Raw genomic sequence first — 23,404 nt, 5'->3', positions numbered from 1 at the left:
ACTAATGGAAGGAGGTCATTGTCACACCAGATTCTGATCAACTCTTTTTTTAAGGCTATGGAAAAAAAGTTATGAAAAAAACCCATTAGTTTTCTTTTTGTGTTGGTAATGAGAACATTCTGAACCATCCAACCTTTTAGAAACTTTCAGAAATCATGCAGAGCCCTTCAGCAGACAGGGATTTGCTCAGTTGTTATTTGCAGACAACCTACAGCTAATTAGGAAGATGAGGTTAGTTAAACACCAGACACTATAGGTATGTCTACACTGTAACTCAGGTACTAAGCCTATTTTCATACTCTGATCTCTGTTCATTTTCTTCCATTGAAACCAGAGGTTTAAGCTGCCCTTTGGAAGAAAAACAAGTCTTCCCTGAGATGAAATCCACTAATTATTTTGGGGATAATTTATTTTCAGAAAACACTAGTTCAGCTTGTTCATCTCTATGCAGTTTTCTACGCAATTCTAGCAAATTCCTTCTCTTGACTACCCTCTTACTTACTCATAGCATGCTCCATGGTGTGCATTACTTACACATAATGTCATAAAGACACCACTGCAGCAGGCTGAAATGTTCTGGAAGGTCACAACATGAAATAATTAGGTCTTAGGCGATGGGGGCTTCCTGTACACTCCAGAGGAGACAGTAGGTGAGGTGGTCCAAAGCACAGCCCTGAGCAGTATGGATGCGAGTTACTCTGTTCCACCTGGTGTAGGATTGCTCTCTGAGGGGAAGTCTGTAGTAATGTGGCTGTAGCTATTGATACAGAGATAAAATTGAGAGTTCATAAACCAGACAGGAAGGAGAGGAATTTTAAAGGATGCTCAGAAGAATTAGTAAGATCTTAGGAGGAAAAATATTTACAATCATTCAGACAATAAAAGGGACTATGGATGAAAAGCACACCAGTTGGATAAAAGAAGCTCATTCTACTTCTGCCAATTCTTCATTGTAATATGCCTCAACCAGGCCTCAAATAGAGATTTGCTCTACCAGAATTCCTGCATTCAGTTACCATTGAAATATATTTATTGCTGGTGGTTAGCAGTCAGCCTTTGAAATACCGCACTAAGTGCCTCATTTTTATATTGTTTAGTCAGAAAAAAGCCATCCTTAAACTTTGTTTTGCAAGTATTCTGACAGACCAAGGAAGGCTTGCTTTATTTTGCTGTTCAGTGGTTGGGTGAGTCCCTTGCAGAACATCTGGCATCTGAACACTTGAGCGTTAAATGCAGCATCTTTTCTCCTTGAGCAGGGTGGTGTGCACTGAAGGCTCAGCCCTCCTTCCTTCCCATATCCCAGATCCTTGGACAGAGAAGAGGCAGAACAGTTCCTCGAGCCAACATGAGGCTTTGCTTCAGAGACACTGTAGGAAGGACTGTGCCATTCTGGCAGAAATAAGGAACAATTATTCTTTCTGTTGTTGAACCTTCTCTTCAGGAAAAGACATCGACCAGGGAGATGAAAGATCTTGAACTTCAGACCTGCTGCATCCAGCACATATGCCACCATCTGGGATACGCCACCAACTATGGGAAGCAACCTATGTGAAAATGGAAAACGTGCTACAAATGCAATGGTCTTTTTCAAGAATTTCTACTTCCCAGACAGATTTGACAATCCTGCTTCAGCACCAGCTGTGGCAGGCAGTCTGGCCAGGAATATTGGCAGAAATGTGAGCAAATGCCAAGTGACATCTCTTCAATCCTCTTGCGTGGCCTTCTAGGAACCTGTGTGGAGGTGATGTGGTGTGGCAGCCTGCGAGAGCTCACTGCAGCAGCACGTTCCTCTGCAGGTAATGGTGCTCAGCAGCTGATCTGCCCCAGCCACACAGTCCTGAATGAGAGGGGATTGCCTTGGGCAGGTTTGGTGGATGCATTCACTATTTCATTGACTTCTTTCTTAGCAATAGAGGTATAAGGAAGTGGAGGATCTGTTGCAGATACAGAAGAAATCGTGCATTTACACTAAACTCTTACTGGAGGCTGTTAACATACAGCATTTGACTTCCATAGGAAGACCAATGAAAAAGAGAGGAATAGTTTTTTTACATCACTTCACTCCCAGGAGAGCACACAAGGGAAACCATGTCAGTTTTCTTCTGGGTGCATTTATTCTTCTTACTAGCTTGGAAAATTTTTTTGTTAGTTTGTTACACTAGGCAATGTTGAAATGCTGGGACAGAAAAAAAAAAGCCTCAAACTGTTCCATAGGCTGTTATAGTCTTATAAATTCAAGTAGTAAAGTAAATAAAGTATTGTGTCTGGCAGTTCTCTTTAACTGTGATAGACATTTACAGTTACGAGCACAATGGATTTTGTTAGCTATCACTTTAACTCCACAAAAACCCACCATTTACTAAAAGTCTGGTTGGAAAAATGAACCCCAGATTAATGATAATAAAAAACAGTTCTACAGGCACTCCCTAGTTTTCTTTTAACTGTAGAAATCTTAGTTTAGATGCAAATTTTATTATAAAATCTCATGATCACAAGATAAGCTCTTGTTCAGAATTACTTTTCTTCCTCTTCGGGCAACTAATTCCTTTGCAGAGCTCAAGCATAAATACTTATGTGTATAGGCACACCCAAGATCTGTTAACAGGTCTTCTGGTCTTTTCACTACTACTACCATCACTACTACTGCTATTGTTATTGTTATTATATTGTTTTGTTTTACTTAATTTTGTTTTTAACTGCTCATGCTTCAACATGTAAGTAGTTTCAAAGTGAGCCTAGCTGCTGAGATGGGTATCTCATTCAGAGAAAGTAAGCAGACTTAAAACATGCATAACTGGATTCAATAATCATGGGACGCTCTACACTGGCACAGCTTTCCTTGTGCCCTCTTCCTCACCTTTCTTCAACATATACTGTGGCACATCCTGAAAGAGAAGTCTCCCACCACCACTTCTTTGATATTGATATAAAGGCAACTTCACATCCACCCAGATTCTTCCCTTTCGTCAGTAACCATGAAAACACAACATCTATCTTTTCCTCTCTCTGACTGTGTCTTAAGACTTGTAGCCAGGTAAGAGTATGAGCTATAAATTGAAGTGAATTATACAGCTGGGTAAATAAAGTAAGACGAAAGGGAGAAAAAGGGAAATGTGTTTCCTATCACAGAGTTTAAAAAACAGACTTGGCACACAAGGGGAAAAAACAAAACAGGAAGCAAGTTTCTACATATAAATTAAACTTTTTCGCCCTCAAACTTTTTAGATAGCCCAGGAGTAATAAGTACGTGTGTTTCTTGGACCAGCAAAGCAAGCATTCCAACACTAAATGGCTTCCTGTTCAACACGTTCAAAGCCAGAGACTGTTTTTGGGGGTTGGTTAGAAATATGTGTGAAGTATGCACTTTTACTTCAGGCCAAATCAAATGTTTTTAATCTCCATCCCATCCCCCTCCCCCCCCAAAAAGAAGACCGGGAAAAAAATTCAGAAAAGGAAAATGTGACCGAAGTTCTCTCTTTCACTGAGGAAGTTCAATGATTAGCCTTCAGTTAAAGTGCAAATACTCTCAGTTCCATGTAAAGATACTTAAAAGGGAACTGGTCAATGTCATTCTACACTGGCATTTAATGCTGTTGATTTATAATGAGTAGGTGCATACAGGAACTGAAGAACTCATTTGCCCCATGCAAAGACAGGAAAACAGCAAATATTTGAGGGTGTGAAGTGTGTTACAGCATTTTCTCCCATTAGTGTCAAAGCTATAATTCACAAATTGTTGCTCCATTTTCTTCTTCTACCACACCAGCCTCAAATATTATTTGGTACTACATTTTGTTTGCCTGTAGATATTTAGGTTTTTGTTTGGGTTTTTTTTTTAGGTTTACAAGATTTGATTACACGGCCAAAAGTCAAAGGGAGACACATGGGAAAAAACCATGGAGTACCATATGCCATGCCAATGTGAAGGGATTTTCTAGTTCCTCAGTGAAGCCACAGAGTACTTTTTGCAAAAAAAAAAAAAAAAAAAAAAAAAAAGAAAAGTACTTTATTTTTTTCTTTCAACTGGCAGGCAATAGGTACATCTAACTAACCTAGACCTCAATTTGTCCCCTTCTATAATTTCACTAATTACTGCTTCTAGTAACATATTTTCTCCCAACTCCAAGGAAACAGAAGCCATGTAAGTGGTAGCCAACTATTTTAGTATTTTTCTCATTCCAGTGTTTTTGAGCAAACTCAGGTTCTAAATACTGTTCTGTTTCAATATTTGAAGAATGCTATGTACTGAGTACTGTCCAAGCTGGTATGTTGTTGTGAGGCATCAGTCCTGTCCAGTTGCTCCTGTCCTACCTTGAATGAACTGAGCTGCATATTTTGTTTTGGTTCTTTCTGCCTAGTTTTTACTAAAACCCAATGAACCAAGAAAAACCCAACCAACTCCCCTTTCCCTCACTTCTTATGGGCCTTACGAACACTTAGTTTTGGATTTTCACTTGAAGAAAATGGGCACAGTCTCAAGTCTCACCTAAATCAGTAAAATTCAACTTGTGCTAATTTGACCAGAATAAGCAAGGGTTTGGTTTAGGCCCTGCCAAATATAGTACTCTTTTCAGAGGTTCTGCTGAAGATAGAACTAACAAAGTTAGTGAGAGCGAATGAGTGCTAGATAGACTTCACTAAGGACTTGTCCCTGGACTTCTATGCACTTCAATATTATACCATACTTGATATCCAGAGCTATTCCTGGGAGTGGGGAGGCCAATGGGAAAAATGACCAGTAAAGGATAGGTTTCCCTCCTTGAAAGTCCATCTTTCCCAAGAAGAGTTGTAGGAATCCAGTTTCTACTGAATCTGTGGAGCTGCTCAGTGAGGCTCTTCTGCTGCCTCCCTGGAGCACTTAAATTCAATTTCAGTTCAACTCCATTGTCTTCTACCCTTCAGAATACTTTCTTCCCACAGGCCCATTTTCCCATATTGCCAAAATAAAAGCACCATGTCTGTTTGTTATTCTAAACCTTGCAACTTCCTTTCCCTGACCTTCACCATTAACACTTTAGGGTTTCTCTCTTTGTTCCTTCTCATCTAATATCATATTTTTACATACCAGTAATTTTTCTGGTGTGTTAAATCAGTCATTAGCAAACTAATAGGAATTTGTAGGAAGGGGAATAGATTTAGATATGTCCTGTGGAAACTTTAGGGTCCAAACTTTCTGTACAGTCATGTTGGCCAAACTTAAGGCTCACAGCAATAATCACTATCAGCAGGTTACAGTTACTCCTGGGCTGCCCACATATACTCTTTTGAGGGAAGACGTAAATAGAGCATGAAAAAGAAAAAAAAAAAAAAGAAACTTACAACAGGAGAGAGAAGAAAGGAGACGAAGGAAGGAAGGAAGGAAGGAAGGAAGGAAGGAAGGAAGGAAGGAAGGAAGGAAGGAAGGAAGGAAGGAAGGAAGGAAGAAAAAGAAAGAAAGAAAGAAAGAAAGAAAGAAAGAAAGAAAGAAAGAAAGAAAGAAAGAAAGAAAGAAAGAAAGAAAGAAAGAAAGAAAGAGAAAGAAAAAAGAAAGAGAAAGAAAGAAAGAAAGAAAGGAAAGAAAGAAAGAAAGAAAGAAAGAAAGAAAGAAAGAAAGAAAGAAAGAAAGAAAGAAAGAAAGGTCAAGAACAGAAAGTCAGCTAAAATTGGAAAAGACAATGAATGCAAAAGAAATATTTCATGGAGAATTTATGGTAGCTTAAATCCCTATTTCTTTTGCCAGATAGAGAAATCCTAAGCCTGTTACATGATCTTAAACATCTTTCCAAGTGTTTCAGTGAATCATTGCCATTACCAATATGGGCAGAAATTTACTATATCAGCTTCCCAGACACTGAACACAGTGTTGGCAGAGCTGATAGCTATTAACTCAGTGAGTCAGATAGGGTGTTCTTTTTTTATCTTCAAGGCACACAGGAGCAGCTCCAGCCATGTTGCCCCTGCAGCTGCTGCCGAAAGCTGGCTGGCCAGCGTGATAAGGCTGGGACTGCTGATGATTGGTACTGCAAGACTTGCATGGTAAGCTCAAGCTGCTCCAGAAGGCAACAAGACTGCTACTAACATCCTGGAGTAGTTCCCTGAGGTCATGTCAGTCATACTCAGGAAGCTAGGAAAACCCCAACAAACAATACTATTGCTGTCATGATAATGATACATAGCTGCAGGGAGCATTATCTCGGTTGGTAATGTTTGTCAGTCTCGCAAAGCTCCCTCACTGGAGCTCTGTACCTGCGACATTATTTACTCTGGAAAATTTAACATTTAACTTTTTTCTTGCCCAGTCCTAGCATACACCCCTTTCAGATACAGCTGCCTAAACAAATTAGTTTTGTTTTGTGGAGGCAAAGCCCATACATTACTCTTTACTTAGTGGGAATTAGTTTTGTTTGTTGGCAGGGAGGCTTTGGAGTATTTTCTGTATCCCTACTAAAGAGATAGCTGTGGTTGAAGGCAGTCAGGATACAAGAGAGGAAAGAATACACTTTGCACTCTGTAGAAACATGAGAGCAGCCTGAGGGTGCTTTGAAGTAGTTGAGTGTGCCATGGAGATATTGAATGGTTGACTTCTGCCCAATGGAATAAGTGGATGAAGTAACAGCCAGAGTCTCAAGTTGCTCTTCAAGAGACATCATATTTTGTTTTCTCTGATTTTTCCATTATTTTCTGCTTTCAGCATTCCATCTTTTGAATAATTTAAAAAGTCTTAATTTCAAAACCAAATATTTACTGAGAAAGTTAGGTAATGATGACCTATAGGTAGGAAACAGCAGCTACTTCTACCAGATGAAGGCATCACTCTGTGCTTATCTTCCTTATACTTTTCCTCTGCCACAGTTGGCCACAGGACAAGGAAGAATACCAGGGATGTGGGTGCATCTACTTCTTGTGAACAAACCTACCTACCAGGTTACATCTCTGCTACCATACTGCATTACTCTGAAGAAATCTCCCTTGAGTCACCCCAAAACATCAAACCTACAGGACTTATTAGAATTTAGCAGGAGGGACTTTGATCTTTTTTTCAACAGCGCTTGGGTTCATCCTGTTGTAATGTACCTAGGGCTGTATTCATTAAGTGATTTGGACAGTCTTATTTACACAGCAATTGCTTTTTCAGCAAAGTCACAACCATATTGACCCATCACATTTCTGATGAACAGCCAGATGGGTACCAATTCACTTCAGGGAGATCGGGGGTGCTGTCCCAGACTGTCTTAATACAAGTTTCCAGCTATTTCCAGCTTACAGAAATTCCAGGGTCTTTTGCAGCTCACTAGCTGCAAGTCTTGGCAGTGTGACTTCAGGTTTCCTTGAGTGCTATACTGCAAGAACAGCCAACAGGAACTCAGCAACAGACTAACAGAAAATAAATTGCAACTCCTACAGGAATTTCTTTCCTAGTCTGCATAAGTTACTGATGCACTAGTATGGTGTTAAAGAGCGCTTGCTTGACTGTTATACACTGGTAGATGTCAAGGCTCTGGGTGCAATGACTGACCTGCTCCATCTGACAGCGCTCCTCTGCCTGCAGGGCTCCTCTTCCCCTTAGGGTATCCCTCCAACATTAAGTGTCTTGGGGGGAGATTGAACCAAATTCGAGTGCAATGCCAGTCTAGGTGATTGAATATAAGTGATACTTAGTGTTTATTAGCAGTAAAGCCTTTTCAGGTACGATACACGTTGTAAACCAGCAAGTCTCTCCTTCTTCTGGGTTGTCAGTTAGTACACAGACACATGAAAGAGCCCAAATAAATTTCAGGAGTGCCCAAATGTCATTGAGTGTGCTGGAAAATGGCATCAATGCAAAGCCAGTACCATGACTGTTACTACACTTGAAGGCTGCCATCACTGGAGAAATGCTCTAACCTGGTAATTCAGAAATGGGCGCTAAACCATTTTAGTCAGCTTGTTATAAAGACACCATATATTCACTGTAGAGTAATTCATCAACATCTTATCAAAAACAGGGACTGGAGGTTTGCCATGTCTTAGTGGTGCTTGAGAGTCCATGATTGCTTCTGAATCATGTGGAGCAGTCTGTCAAAAGACATCAAAAGTGGAAAGATGCAAACAGTAGCAAGTAAGGGGGGAAGAACCCCCAGAACCTGACCCTCTGATTATGCTGGGGGTCCTTTTCCTTTTCTTTCTGTGCATTTAGAAAGTGGCTGATGTGATTTTGCAAATAGATAAAAATACATGCACAAGAGCTGGGAACATCTTGTACACAGATGTGAGTCACTCACTACTTGGCAGGTGGCTAATGGGAGTCAGATTTCCCAGACAATAATTGCATTTTCAAAAGAGGAATTAAAGAGACAGGAAGAAAAGGACTTATTCCCATTAGCTGAGAGTGTGAGCTCTGAAGTGAAATTATCTTTTATTTCCACATAATTGATTCTACATCACTTCAGAGGTGCCTGCATAAAACATCCAGGAATGATAAGCTGAATCTTGCAAGGACTTCACTTTCTAAATGGGTACAGGTTAAATGACTACATATTTCTCTCCTCCAAGCTGTCCAGCCATTTCTAATCTAAAAACTGTAAAGACATGATAACAATATAATATAATGTTCAAACATGTCCTGTGAAAAAGTCACAAGTGGTCCCAATTATCAGTGTAGTTAGCCAAGGAGAATGGCATGTGGTACACCATTTGTTTTATTGTTACTGTGGATCAGAAAAGCTTTTCCATAGCAAGACTTTTCCATATCAAATCGAGGACTATGAATTCAGGCATGTCTGCTACTTCTGTGGAAAACAACACCCAGCTCCCTCTTAGTCTTGTGGGACCATGACTTGGGCTTACAGTGCATTTCCTCATTTTATCATACAGATGTGGCCAGAACCACAGAGCTGTAGGTGGGTTATGAATCTGTGCATTGCAATTTGACTTTTAACTGCTAGCAATTTCAATATTTGGTTATTCTTTCAGAATCAGTCTTTTTAATAGGTCTTTGAAAGCTGTCTTTTCAAAAGCAGTACATGAGAAGATGCCTGTCTGTCTGTCTGTTTACACGCCTGTTCATTTATCTGCTATTCTACATAGTGCTAGAGGAAAAGTAGAATGCCAGTAGTTAAAACAAATTAGTTTTGGGGCAGAAGTATATTTGAAAGTTTGTGTTCAAATTTTCTGATGAAAAGGCACACTCCTGTGTTGACTTCTGGATGTTGTAATGAAACAGATCTCCTCTCCAGGTAAGGAGTATGTACTGTGCCCTGGGAAATCTGTTTTAAACAGAGAACTCTGCCTTAACAAAGGAAATAAGAGCATAAAGCCCCCCATCATATTGGTATTATGTTAACACTTCTGTTTTTAGTGAAATATGGAATATTTTGATATTTAATATCTTTTGTTAGTTTGTCACCAAATTTTCTGTCACAAAATTTTGCTTTTTTCTTAAACCCAAGTTCTCAATGCAACTCTAGGTGTTTTCTCTGTTTGCTTAATGCAGGATAGGGGTAGGCCATGGAAAAGTGTGATCCATGTAGTGTTGGATTTTCATAGAAGCTGCATCTGAGAAAGTGTGAGCCACAGGAACAACTTCAGGCTTACACATCCTTCACAGGACTTTTTAAGCTTCTAGCTGCAGTTTGTCCGGGATGTTATAATATCCAGGACGTTATAATTTCTGTAACATTTTCCTTTAGCATGGATACATCAGTCCAAAGAAAGATGAGTGGGCAGAAACCACATCTCCATGAGAGCCAGGTATCACCACAAAACCATTGGGGTGTTATGCTTTCCAAGTGACAGAAGTGCCCTACCATGAGCTGGGTCAATAGCTCAGAACAGGATACATTTTTATTCATTTTATTAGAAGGAAAGGGGATTTAGTGAGACAGAAAGGGCAGAAGCTAGTAGACAGATTATATATTTAAAAAGACATATAAAAGTACTTTTCTGGGAAAAGTGGGATTAAATATTGCAAGCTGTGTGTTATGGTACTTGAAGACTAAAATAAAATAATTTTTTTTTTGTATCCTCAGCTTAGTTTTTCTAAGCAAATTCCTGGGGATCCTTACAGCATTACAACTCCCAGTTGTTTCCTATGATTGAAAGCTTCCAGGTTACCCACCCACTGTTAAAGGAAGTGCTTGTCTTGGCAGAAAACATCACTGTCAGTTCAGTCCTGGCTGGGGCCAGTGGGAAACTTCTGGTTGTCCAAAATACAGACAGGTTGAGTTCTAAGGGACTTAACTTCTTGAGGCTCATGAGGGTTGGAAATTCTCAAGTGTACACTTATCTTTGGAGTTATCATGTGCATAACAGATAACATAAAAAACAAATTTGGGCTGCAACTTGGACATACCCAAGGGAGAAGGGAGATGCAGCCCTTCTGCATCTGGTTCTCAAGGCCCCTCATGTTCCTATGAGAGCATCTTCCTGAGGTGGTGAGTTCATCCTACCCAGGGAAAATACCCCCAGGGTTCACTGGTAGCCTGTAGAAAGATTCCAGAATCACAGAATGGGTCAAGTGGAAGTGGGCCATTGCTTGCTCAGTCAGGGTCATGCTAGAGCAAATGACACAGGATTGTGTCCAGGAAGTTCTTGAATATCTCCAATGGGGGAGACTTCACTCACAAGAGAGATGTTGCAGTCCCTTAACTATCCTCTTTGCCCTCTGCTGGACCTGCTCCAGGGGCTCCCTGTCTCTCTGGTACTGAGGAGCCCAGAACTGGACACTCCAGATGTGTCCTCACCAGGGCTGAGTAGAGGGGCAGGATCACCTCCCTTGTCCTGTGCTTTTCCTAATGCACCCCAAGGTTCTGCTGGCCTTCTTGGCCACAAGGGCACTCTGCTGGCTCATGGACAGCCCCAGGTCCTTTGCCACTGCTGCTTTCCAGCAGGCTGGCCCCCAGCACAGAGGCCAACTTGGCAGTGAGTGTCTGTTGCTTGTTTGCTTTTGCTTTCTGTGGATGCAAGCTATTTGATGAGAATACATACTCCATGGTCTGAAGTAGTATCTCTGTTTCTGGGCTCCAGATAAGAAAAGACACTATATAAAAAGTGTGTTATAAAAAGAACAAAATATTGACCTGTTCCTGTGGTGAACTGGGCGTGAGAGGGCTCAAAGAGCTGTGCTGTTACTTTTCCTGATCCCTGAGTAGAGATCACTGTTCATAAAAACAAACAAACTAGAAGCTAATTTAGAGCATTTCAAATCCAGTTATCTTTGAGCTTCAGAAAAATGGGCACCAATTAGTTCTGTATCAGGAGTGTGATGTTCAGTTCTGATTTTAAGTCATAGCTTATATTTTCATGGACATTTAGGGTAAGGTTTATCCTGCCCTAGTTCTCAACAAGTTACTTCATCATAATAGAATTGCCCAGTTCGTGGGAAATCTGCTTTCAGATGTCCTTGAAGAATTTCTTAATCATCTGGCTTTTGGAAAACTTGTTTTCCAAAAACAAAACTTGCTGTCCAAACAGCTTCTGTTAAAGAGGAAACCTTATGCAATGAGGAATCCAGCATTCACTGGGCCAGAAAAAAAAGGGAGATGGAGCACAACACTTAAGGGTTGGCAGGCTGCAGGGAAGTTTCTATATTTTACCCTATGTTTACATAAAGTGACTCACTCTTCTCTGGACATCAACCAAAATCTTGGGGAAAGCAGGTACCAAAGCTCAGCCTGTGCGATCTGACTTGCTCCAGGCAGCTCTGATGAAACAGCACCCTATTGCCTGCCTGCTCCCCAATTACCTTGCAGAGCTGGCCTGGGATGCTGTTTCATGTAGAACATAAGATATTAAAGGCTCTTATCTCAGGGTTGGTATTCTGCTTTATTCTTAGACTTCCATGTGGTCAGAGCGAGAGATGGGGATAAAGAGAGAGCCCACACGTGGGCTCAGGGTTTTTCTCTGGGTCAGGAAAGGGGAGGGGTCAGCCTTGGCTTCAGGCCAATCCCTTTGCAGGGGTCAATCCATTGGTCTTGTAGGGGTTACAGGGTTAAAGGGATATACCATTCTTAAAGCAGTAGGGTATTGGGTTACAACACTCTGAGAGATGGAGTACACATGGTTTGGTGTTCAATTCTCAGGTGCCTGGCTCTGCTGAGGCATAGTAAAAGGAAACTGGAGATCTAAGCTTTTGAGCACAACCAGAAAACTCCAGTGTTGCAATAATACCTGTACTTCAAAAACTTAGTTTTGCTTTTGTGTCTAATGTTCACTCTGACCCATGCACACTGCATGTATCCTGTGCCTTAGTATTCGCCTGTGTGTATTTCTTTATCTCCAACCTTTTGACTCCTGCTCCCATACAGGATTATTTTTATTTAGACCTACAGCCTTTACCAACCAAATATTTTTGGCTGAACTGAGTTCTGTATCAAAATGCCTTTTCCTTTTGGTACAAAAACTTGTGATTCTCTCTAACATCTCTTCCCTTTCAGTGGTCAGTTAAAGGGTAAAATACCTACTAGTACCAAATGCAGTTTTGGTAATGAGGTACTGGTGCAGAATAAACACTTCTCCACAGCATTTGTGTACATCAAACTATTACTCATTAATACAGTTTATTCTAAATTGAGCATAAAGTTGAAACTGGTGACCATTTCACTAGTGTCTGTTAATACTGGGTCAGATTCTACAGCATTGGCTACACCCAAAAAGTCCTTACTTGAACCAGCAAGTCCTGTTTAAAGTAATAGCAATTTGATTCCTTTTTGACTGCCTAATCTGGCCCACATTTAGAGATGTAACAACATTTTTTACAGCATTGGTAAGATGATAAAAAACTTCATAGAAAAAAATTTAAACTCTTGAAGGAAGTGATAGCTGATGTCATAAGTATCATTCTTTCCAAATCCTTCTTATAGCAGTATAGAGTGAGGATCTTCTGCTGAAATGGTTGCCAGTATTTTCAGTTTCACACATCTTTTTCAAGGGGTTATAACCTTCCTAACAGTAGTTTAAGCAGAAGGTTGTTGTGAAAGTGTCTTTTCCTATCTTGGAAGAGTGATATTGGATTTAAACTGAAAACTAAAATAACTGTTAATATTTTTTAGGTACTTTTCTGAGACATTTGTTCATGTATTAAAATGACATGTGGAAGCAGTTAGCAAAATGTTCACTGTAAAAAGAATGAAGCATAGAGTGGAGAAGGACAAGCAGTATTTTTTTTTCCAATCCTTAAACTATTGTAAGAAATCTGTTTTTAGCAGTGATATGTGTTGTGTCAGCACCACAGAGGGGCTTGAGTCCTATGTAAATGGAGGCATCTGATATACCTCTTTCGAAAGATCTGACACTCTCCATTTCTGTTGAATGAAGGGCTCTCAGCCTCTCTCCTGGGGTCATACATAAAGCCAAGAGTTAATCACACATCCAGAAAGACACACTGCTGCAACTGTTCCATTCTGACAACCATACTGTATCTGCAGTCCCTGTGTTATCACCTAGTCTTCTGTCAGTGCTGTGCTTTCATTTAAATCTTCCTTGTGGTTTTTTTTTCCTGCTTTGTATTTGTAAAAAGGGAAAAATTCCTCCTCTTCATTGTCTTGCCAAACCAGTCTAACTTATCTTCTGTGTAAATTTTTTAGCACTCCTGATCTTTCGAGATGTTTCTTTGTACTTCACCTTCACTTGAATAGTGGTCATTATACCTATACAAGTGACTTTACCTGCTCACAAAAAATTCAGAATCTTACCTGTCCACATTGGGAAAAGATGCTTTAATGAAATTTCTGCTGTCCTTAGTCTTATCACGTTAACATTTTCAAACAGTATGATAAGAGTCTGGAGTGAAATGTATCATCTTCCAACTTGAAAATGCTATTTCTTGTCTTACCCTTTTCCATTCACCGTGTGCTTAGGGACATCATCTCCTGTGACCAGAATTCATATTCACCTCATTTAGACACTGCCACTCGAAAGCTGACATCTAGTCCATGCTATGTCTCTAGGGTAGGGCTTTAACTGAAATGAGGTAATTCAGTTCACTGATCTGAAGGTGGAAAGCCTAGTGTCTAGAGGTAATGGTTTCTCTCCTTAACTACAGAAGAATTCAGAGGAACTGACTTGACCACATGCCATAACTTTGTCATGGTTATGTGATATGAATCCTACTCCATAATTAGCATGCATATTGACAAGTATACATATTCAAGTATATTCACAGTCAAATATATTAGAAATGTGATGATGCAAAAAGGCTCGAGGGAAGAGATAGTGCTGCATGTTACCAATTCCATTTATAAGAAAGAGGGGACACACCTAAAGCTGCCAGTTACAATATATTAGCTGTAGCTAATAATGAGCACTTTGCTATGTGCTAAAAAAGGTAAGGAGCAAAGATACTCCTGACAATTTAAGTGTAGACTTGAAATGAGAAATAAAAACTACTGTTAGAGTTCAAAGTGGTTTATCAAGACTTTTAAAATTAAATAATCCAGAGATTTATAACAAAGATTACAATTTTGGCCTAAAGAAGGAGCTAATGTTAGTCTTCTTTCAGCATTAAAACTGTTCAAAGTTCATGATCCACCAAGATTTCCTAACCTTATCAGGAGAACTTCAAAGAAAATGTCTGAGAGTGGGTGTCACCAGGGAAAAAGAAATAAACAGGGGCTAGCATAACTATAAAATTCAGCATGTGAAAAGGCTCTAGGCAGACGGTCAAAATGACAAGAACAAACACACAAGAGGGCAGAACTCTGTCTGCCAACAGTTACAGCAGTATTGCATATCACTTGTGTTCCTGCTTATGGTAACTGTGCTAGTACAGCTCACTTGACCTTTCTGGATCTAGTCCTGATTTTCAGTGATGTGAAAGCAGAATCATCCACATGTGCCTCTTGCTTTTACTTCTCCTTTGAACTAAGAGCTGAGGCAAGTGGAAACTTCTTGTGAGTGTTGACATTACCTTGTGAGGAAGGTTGGGCTGAGAAGCAGGAGTTGAATGTCTTTGTATATATTCTTCAGTTACACAAGAAATTATTTTTGAATGCAATCAAAACATTGGCCTGGGATCCTATTGCACTAAGCAGTAGTGTTAAGGGTTCTCTGCAAGCCTGATTAGCAAAAGTAGTGAAAACATTAGTCAAAGTTCAAAGCCAGATATCTTGCTTCTGATGGGAAAATGCATCAGATTCTCCAAATCTTTTCTTTCTCTAATTCTGACTTTAATGACTTAGTATGTTATTCAAGATGTTTTAAAACATTTTAGTTGAATAAATAGTGCATCTTCAAATGCAACAGTTAATTTCTTCTGTGAAATTATTAGAAAGTATTAGAAAAAAGATTCTGAGTATTAGGGGTATTTTTTCATTTTTGTGTGTGTTTCAGTGCTGATGAATAAATCAGTTCTATGCCAGGCTACTAATAGTCATTATCATTACTATTGCTGCTATGGAAGAAAAACATCTTGAGAAAAAGCAGCTGCATCACCCTTAACATAAGGAAGAAATCTGAATACTTGAAAGCCTTTTAATGTACAGTCAAACACAAGCAATACCAGCCTCCCATTATTAGCAGACCTTCCTGGTTGAGATATAAGAAAAATATAAGCAAAAAATGTCTGCAGTCCAGGGAAGTTGTTTGTCATCCTTCAGAGAGTTGGAGCAAAAGCCCAACTCGGCTATTTGTTGTTATCCTCACCCATTATTATTCTCTGAGTCTCATTAAAACAAAACAAAATGAAACAAAACAAAACAAAACCCCTGCCTTTGTCTCGGGTCATTCCAGAACATTTGCCCTCTGTGGTAATGTATCCAGGCAGGAAATGTTTTTCTTCTTTTAAAATGAACAGTGCAAGGATATTGTGAAGAATTCATGTAGGATAATATGCTATCAGCACCCTCCAGTTGTTTGTTATGGCCATTTTCAGCCCAAATGGGGACACTGAGTTCGCTTGAATTCTCACGGTTCTGGCAAGGTCATCTCTGTGTGACAACAAAAAACCTAACAATCACTTCCTAAAAAGTTTCAGAGAATTACTTTTCTCAGACTTATCTCGCTGTTTAATTCCACTGCTGGGAAGAAATGCAGTTTTACAACAGACTTGCCCCTTTACTGTATATTTGTAAGTGGTGATTGTGCAGTTTTATCTTCTCACATGCTTAATTCTCTCTGGAGGAGATAATAAAGAGGACACACTTTCCTGTGCCCTGTGGATGGATGTAGCCCATGCTTAAGGTCACCCCAAATTAACAGACCCCCAATTGCAGTCAGGCTAGGGACCTTTTCTATAAAAAAGCCTTATTTTCCTGGAGGCAACAGACTTTGTAGGAGTATGGCATGCCAGAGATGGACAGGAATGTGAGACTACTTCATAAACACAATTTCCAATCTCAGGATGTTTCTCCACAGCAATTCTGTTTTATAAAGTTCATATGGATGCTTTAAGCAGAAAGCTTTATGTTCTGAAGGCCAGCCATGATGCCACTTAGGTGAGGAGAGTTTCTCTCTCAGTTAAGTCACAAGACCAGGAGCAAGCAAGCCTCTTTTCTGCACAGAGAAAAAGGAGAGAATTGACAGCAGTGGAAACACTCACAAACTTCCTCAGACATTTTCCTAGAGAAAGCAGTTCTCAGGGTATTTAAGCGTCAGTGGTGTTGGCTGCTTAGTTACTGTATTGCCCAACTCCTCTATGCATATTTTGCACATATCCACAAGGAAGAGCCTTTATAATTGCACCCAGAACAGAAAGCAAAGCTTATTTTCTAACTGTGGATGCCAGCTGGCAAGTACAAGGCTTGTTTTCTTTCTAAAACATAGACTTTCTTTTTAGCCTTAGCAACTACCTCCCACTTCCTCTAAAAATAAGTGTTTGATGCTTGGTAAAGATCACTGTGGTGATACCACTGATGAGAGGAAAAAGGTAGGAGGATGGTCAGGATGATAGCCACAAATTAAGGAAACCTAAACTAAAATCTCTGTCACATACTTCCTCTGTTATCATTGACAAATCACTGAGCCACTGAGCAGCAACAGACTTAGTTTTCCTCAAACTCTGTGCTTCAATTTCACATCTGTCAAACATGAAGCACAGGATTTCTGTAGCATGAGTTTATGTAAATTCTGATTGTGAAGTTTCTGGATATTTGCTGTCACGGGGGCCATTGCTTTTTGAACTAAGGCTTTCGAAAGGGATCATTAAGATATACAAAAAGACGACTTGATTTTACCTATTTGTTTATTCTCATAATAAAGAAGCTCAGTGTGAACACAAAAATAAATGCTGTGGAACTGTAGAAGAAGATTTCTTCATCAGTTACAGATGAACAAACCCTTGCAACCTTTTTGGGAGAAACTGCTCCTCTGTTGAGTTTTCCAGAAGAATAAGTGTAAAAGAATGGTTGAAATAATAAATTCTTCTGAAAAAATATGGTTTCCTGTTGCGTAATCCACAGCTTTATTGTTTCTCAGGAATCAGAGAGCTGCAGAATCTTTAAAAAAAAAAGGAAAAAAAGAATCAACACACTGGTGTGCACAGGCTAATAAAGTAACTGTTAACATTATGTGACATGCCTCTGGAAGAATATTTATTGTCCCAGGAATTCCCCAGTGATAGTTTTCTGACTGGTTTTGTTTGTTTTGTGCTATTTAGAGTCTATTGATATGAGATATAATTTAAAAAATATGAGGATGAGAGAGAGTTTATTTTATTTAAATAATTATTTTACTATCTTATTGCCAACTACCTATCCAAATCTATCAAGAAACTGGTAAATAAAAGCCGCAATCCTGGGCCCACTGAGATGGGAAAGAAAATGATTGCCTGTAGTCAGTTAAGGCAGTGTGCTTTTACAAATAACAAAACATACCCAAACACTGAGGTCAGGGGTCCTTTTGAGTGAACCAGCACAAGGATCAGCTTGCAATTATGTAATGTAAGTGCACTGCTGTTGTGGGACGTGTTGTCTGTGATCAGGGCTGAAGTGCTATAGAGGCCAGCACCAAAAGAGTGTGAGCAGCATACCAGAACCCACACAAAATTTCCCATAGCTTGACCCAAGCTCCTCAACATCCTCTGGAAAGAGAAATAATATTTCAAGAGAACAAGTTCATCTTCAATTGCTTGCCTTAAAAAAGTAATTCTCAGTTTTGTTAGTGCAGTGCAGCAATGAACCCTTTTGCAGTGGTGACAGCTCCAGAGTGATGCCTATTTCCCACCCACCAATGCCACCGGCAAAGTTTTTACTGAGCTAATGCACTAAGAAAGTTTATGAGAGTTATTTTAATCAATGATTTTCTTCTCAAGCCTTAATGTTGTTAACTTTAAGAAGTCATTAGAGTGCTGGCATGAAGAGTAGACAATAGTTACAGGTTTTAATGAATGCAAATGTGGGGAGGAACCCTTTTTCATCTTCTAAGAAACAGAAAGGATTAATCTAAAATGGCATACTTCATTACCTAAATCATGCCTTCTTCAGTGAAAAACAATAAACTTGAGAGCCTGTGGTTATTTCTATATTTCTGAAATAAAATGTCGATGTCATTAGCTAAGAAATACTTCAGTGAAAGTTTGAAACAAATGCCTCTAATACACTTTCAATATAGATTTTAAGGATTCATTATTCTTGGTTTGTTTTATGCCAGCTGAACATTAAAAACAGACTTTCTGAGGCTTAGGAATTATGCATCCTTTACATGAATATTAATCCTCAATAAACATGCCTTCAACAATCAGTTGGTTCACTCTATATGTATAGCAAGGAATTCAAGTCACAGAATCCTTATAAGATGCTTATTTTAAAGTACTATAATTTCCATGCTTATCCTGTACTTTCTTCTCTAATTCAATGCAAAACCGATTATTACATAGGCATAAGAAATGTTTCTAATTTGACTTTTTACAGATCTCCTCTAAGCAGATATTACTTTCTCACACATTGCCCCAGTTTAATATAAAAACAGCATAAATAAGTTGTCAGAGAAAAAAAATGTCAGAAAGAAAAAATGCACGTCTTTGGTTCCTACAGAGAACAACTGCATGTGAACAGATACATGTCTTCTAAAAGACATAATTCTACCCTGATACTAGTGACAACTGATTGAGGCCTAAAATCTTCAGAGTGACCATTCCAAAGACTGGAGGCAGATTAAAATTTGTCTAGTGTCATGTTAGGGAAAATGTTCTAGAGCAGATTAATTTAAGGACTCACAAACAACTGCAGGCATTTAAATTGGTTGTGTCAAAACAAGTCTTGCTACAAATTTTCTTAAAATTTGAACACAAAAGGAGATTTAAAAATCCAGATCTCAATTCTGTAGCTCAGTCAACCTTCTCCATTATCTAAGTCATGGGTGAAAAGTGCTTTCAGTTAGAAACCTTGTAAAAACAGGTGATGTCTTCTTAAAATTGGGCAAAACTTGGTATTCTAGCTTAATTTATTTTGAGTTCTTGCCTTTCTTTTACCACAAAATTCAAATCAAATAAAGATTTGATAATGTCAAGAATTTAGTCAACAAAATCCTTAGAAGAACAGCTATTCTTCCCTCATTCTAGTCATTTTGTGAGATGGAGTTTTCCCCCTCTCATTCTGACACCAATGCATCACTCATGCAATGTTGACCATTTTCATCTCAATTATTCATACCATTTCTGAAAAGGTGAGATATTTATGTAGAGCAATATATATTCAGTTGTACTTTTATTATTTCAAATCTATTTATATATTGACACCTTCCAGCACAACTTTATAGGTATGGGATATTCTTCCTGGCAATTGTAAGGCTTTCAATCCCTACTCAGCTATCTGTCTAAGCAGAGAGGAAGGTAATTGTTGCTATATGGTAGAGCTCATTGCTTGTCTTCTGTCAATTCTTGTGTGCCATCTACACAATATGGTATTCAATATGGAAGTAATAATTTTTGTTTTCATTTTCCTATCTTTTGGTGACTTCAGATATACAAATACCTTTGTATGCATGTCCCCTGATCCCTGTAGGAGGGAAAGACCACAGCATTCTGCACTGCACAGCATTGTGCATTGTATCGCTAAAGAGCTGCATGAAGGTAGAAAGGAGTCTGCTTGCAGGGCCACTGTGTGAGTTGCCCCAGCAGGGTTTGGTGTAATCCATTGACTATTCTGCCTGTAAAACCTGTTAAGATAGTGGTAGAAAAGTGCCCAGAGGGTAACCCTAGAGCTAAGCTTTCTGTAAATCACATGTATTATTGTAGAGAAATTGCAGAACCTGAAGCTTTTGCAAAACCAGGCAATGAAATCCTGGTTTCATTTAAGGCAGCAAGGATTTTGCTAGTGATGCTAGCAGGTATATCTGTTCAGGTGAGATGCAGGGCCCTTACTTCCAGCAAACCTTTGGATATAAACAGGTCTAAAGAAGAGCATTTTTTCTCTCCTAGGGGAAGGTAAGAACTCTTCACAGCTGAATGATCAGCAGGGTGTGGGGCTAGAGAAAAACACAAACAAACTTTCCCCTTGACTATTGGCAGTCGTGTGCAGTTATGTTTCAGATCAAGAAAATGACATAACATTTTTTGCCTGTCAGGTTTGCTACAGAGGATCACAGACTTAGCCTACAGTAAGCTATCTGATTTTACCTTTCTTTCTTTTTGCTTTCCTCCCAGAATAGCTCAGACCTGAGGTTCTCCAGATCATGGTTACTTCAGACGGTGTTTTTTACTCAAGCCCCTGGGCCAAAGAGCAGGTGTAGCACAAGGCTGAGAGTAAGCCTCTGGGCAAAATTCTAATGGTCAAGCTGGTGACCTACTTCACACAGCTGACATATTCATGCTTCCTCTGAGGCTACAGGGAAGGCCTGGGCTCTCAAGTGCTGTGTGTGTACAGCTGCTCATAGGAAGCAAAGGAATAGACCTTTCTTGTAAGCAAGTTGTCCTGTTAACCCTGAATTTGAGACTGACCTTTATTTTCGGTGGAATCTAAGACCAGGTGGCCTTTTGCTTCTTGAAAAGGGGCATATGGTTATGTACATGGCTTATGTGATGGTATTAATGATTGATGATCAGTAGAAGGAAATACCAGGCATATGGCCTGTTCTATAGGGGGTCATCAAGCTAGACATGGTAGCTGTATTTCAAGAAAATGCCTAAGAACCTAAAGGCTTTCTAATAGCATTAAAAGTTTTATGATCTGGAGTAAGGTAATCAAATCTCATGCTTCAGGGCACACGCTGATCTCCACAGGAACCAGGAAGGCATTTCCCACCACGAGAGCTTTGTGCAGTTTTCTGGGTGGTTTCCATCTTTTCCCAGATTGATGGCAAATGGAGCCTGTTGGAAGCAGGACACTTGAACTGCATGGAGTGACCCCCACATACCTGTGTCCCCATGTAGCTCTTAAAGAACTAAAGATTTTGAATCCTATAGAAATGAATGCATTATGACAGGAAAGCTCCTGCAAAATACCTTCAAAGTGAAACTCTAGGCCAGCTTTCAGTCTCTATTAGGTAGGTGCAGAGCTCATTGAATGCACTCCCAGAACAGAGAACAATACTTGGCAAGCTGCTTCTAGTGAGGAAAATGATTAATGCCGCATGTCAAGTGCTCATAAAATGGCGTGGCACTTGTACACAGCGTCTTTTCTCATCTTAGGTATGAGGCTAGTCACTGCATCAAAGCAAAGCAGAGTGTTCACATCATTTTTGTTCTCCAGCCCCTAACACACTGTCATGCCAGCCAGCTTCTCTGCATGCCCATCTGATAAAATCTGTGCTCTGTTTTGGCTGCCTCCTGCTCCTCTCCTACTTTTAATTGTCTCTTGTGGCTTTTTTCTTCCCCTTTTTGTTTTTCTTCTCATTCTCTTCTGCCCAACTGAAGGAAATAATTTGTCAGTTGTTATTGAAATTTTTACTTTGATCTGGATGATGTAAAATATTTTAATCTGGAATGAAATATGATGCTACCACTTTGTCATTAGAAAAAAAAAGATTTTTTTTTCACATGGGAACATTCATATAGACATATATATATACACATATTTAACAGTAGCATAGATAAAAGCAAATTGCTTCAGCAAGGCAACATTTACCATCAGTTCAAGCCATGACTTCTTAATTTTTTTCTTCTTGGATCACAACGTTTAAGAATGTTTTTCTTATAATGTCACAGTCAATGTCTCTTTTGGGTCCAAAGTTAATATTCCTTTTGACACCCCAGTCAGTATTTTCCCCTAATAATACCTATATTTTTGTCATTATTTTTCACAGCCTTGTAAAGGTTGTGATGACACAGCTGAAGAGTTTTGAAAAGCTACATCTCAGACACCAAGGTCAAGAAAAGCAATTGGCTCCTCATATACTTTGTGAGTTTAATGACCAAAACAACTTGAGTTTTTGTAAAATGAAAGCTAGTCTGAGAGAAAGAAGACAAAGTAGTCAAATTACTCTGTCATTTCTTTTTTTATTTACTAGTTAAAAGGAGGGAAGTGCCCCCTCCCTGTCCTCTGTTCAGTGGAAAATATAGAAGTAGCAATTAGATAGGTACAAATATAATGCAGACCAGAACAGTGTTACTGGTGTCATTCTGCATGGAAACAGCAGAACAAGGTGAAAATAATTCACAGAAAATACTACTGCTGGAGAAAAACCTCCGGAGTTTACGCTGGGTTCTACCCAGAAATTCTGGAGCAGACAACCTCTCAAAACTGTGCACCTTTGAGACCAAGGAAGAAAGCAAGGAGTGACATGTTTCACACAATGGTCACTTATGCCTATTTCTCTAAAGGGGGCTCAAGATTATTTGATTTGTCTTTACACATCCTCGTGAAGTTGGCATGATCTGCTTGTTCTTCCCTAGGGTTTGATACAAATGGCAAACTTGTAAAGTCTGAGGAAGATGAGAACTGTGCATTTTAAGAAGTGGCTTGGGGAAGGGAGAGTGATTAACCCAAAGTGGAAAAACACTAAAGCTGAGACTTGTTATGCAAGAGGGTGGCCTTGGGGTAAAGGACAAGAACTATTATCCTACTGCAGGAAAAGAAGGAAATCCAGTAGACAGAAACAGAATATGGTCAGAATTTTTGTTAATGGTTTTGCTTTTTGTGAACCAGAATGCTTCAGTACTAGAAAGCAGTGAAAACAGAGATTATAAGAAGCACAGCTGCAGATATGTAAGACACAGCTGCAAACAGCTTCTAGAACATGTTTTATTTGCTCCTTTGCTTCAGCAGGAGACCGCCTTACACTCAGTGAGAGAGACCAGAAGTGTACCACAATCATCAGCCAACCAGTCAGACACAACTCTCTTAGGCAAAGGAGAATGCACAACCTGCAGTTTTTTCAGTGGGTTGGAAGGTAAGAGGAGCAGAGTGTCTGGGCAGGGAGAGAAGCATGCAGGAGATGTGAGAAGGTGAGTCTGTTCCACCTAGAATGATTAAGGAGCCAGTTTGTTGCCATTGCAACATCACTTACAAAACACAAGCCCAACCCCTAATGAGCTTATCTTTAAAAATAAGAGAAAGCCTTTCTTGCCTCAAAGCAC

Source organism: Catharus ustulatus, chromosome 3, assembly GCF_009819885.2.
Source record: "Catharus ustulatus isolate bCatUst1 chromosome 3, bCatUst1.pri.v2, whole genome shotgun sequence".
NCBI classification, from domain to species: Eukaryota; Metazoa; Chordata; class Aves; order Passeriformes; family Turdidae; genus Catharus; species Catharus ustulatus.
This window is presented reverse-complemented; position numbering follows the sequence as displayed.